The 711-nt window shown below is 53.0% G+C and overlaps 1 pseudogene across 1 annotated transcript in view; it reads right to left on the bottom strand.

Moving 5' to 3' along the window:
- LOC103266689 overlaps positions 1 to 711 on the bottom strand; it is a 4,963-nt pseudogene that overhangs the window by 1,560 nt on the left and 2,692 nt on the right. The window contains exon 2 of the transcript XR_002482327.1: positions 370 to 511. The product of XR_002482327.1 is annotated as a 2-amino-3-ketobutyrate coenzyme A ligase, mitochondrial-like (transcript). The remainder of the gene's footprint in view (positions 1 to 369; positions 512 to 711) is intronic.

The following is a 711-nucleotide window of genomic DNA, read 5'->3' as shown; positions in this document are numbered from 1 at the left end:
ACTGCACTCCAGTCTGGGCGACAGAGTGAGACTCCAAGTCAAAAAAAAAAAAAAAAAAGAAAAGAAAAGAAAACCAAGTTCAGTCAGAATAACTCCAGAACCCCCAATCTCAATCCCTGCCTTCTACTCTTTTCTTCCTGTAGAGGGACAGGTGTGAGGAACTCTGCTTTGCAGGTGGGAAAGTAGATGCTGAAAAAGGTCAAGTTTCTTGCCCAAAGCTTCTCAGCAAGATGGAGACCTGGACTCAGGCTTCCTGCTGAACAGTTCTGGGCTAAGCCCAGAGCCCTAGGGTGAACTGAGCTGGCTAAACCAGCCCTGCTGATGGTGGGAGGCAGGCAGCTGGGGTCAGTCGCCCTCCTCTTCCAACACCCACTGTGTACCTGGGTCCCACAGATGAAGCGGACAGAGCTAAGGCCAGCTCCGAACTCCTCCATAGCCTGCAGACCTGCCTGGATCACCTCAGGGTGGCTGCTCAGACCCAGGTAGTTGTTGGCACAGAAGTTAAGGATTCCTGAGGTAAAGGAGAGGAGAGGGACACAGCAGCTCAGGCAGGGCAAGGAAAGACCCAGAAAGATGACAGTGCCGAGGGCTGGGGGCATGGTGAACCTGGAGTCACCCTTTGGGGAGTACCATATCTTTTGGGAGCCAACCTCTCTAGCTACATGGCTGAGGCCTGTAAAGGCCCATCTGGAAGATCGCCTCTGACATAGG

Source organism: Carlito syrichta, unplaced genomic scaffold (genome assembly GCF_000164805.1).
Source record: "Carlito syrichta isolate Samal-C Ts95f unplaced genomic scaffold, Tarsius_syrichta-2.0.1 Scaffold307291, whole genome shotgun sequence".
Classification (NCBI taxonomy): Eukaryota; Metazoa; Chordata; class Mammalia; order Primates; family Tarsiidae; genus Carlito; species Carlito syrichta.
The sequence above is the reverse complement of the archived record's forward strand: the minus strand, read 5'-3'. Positions and strand labels throughout refer to the sequence as shown.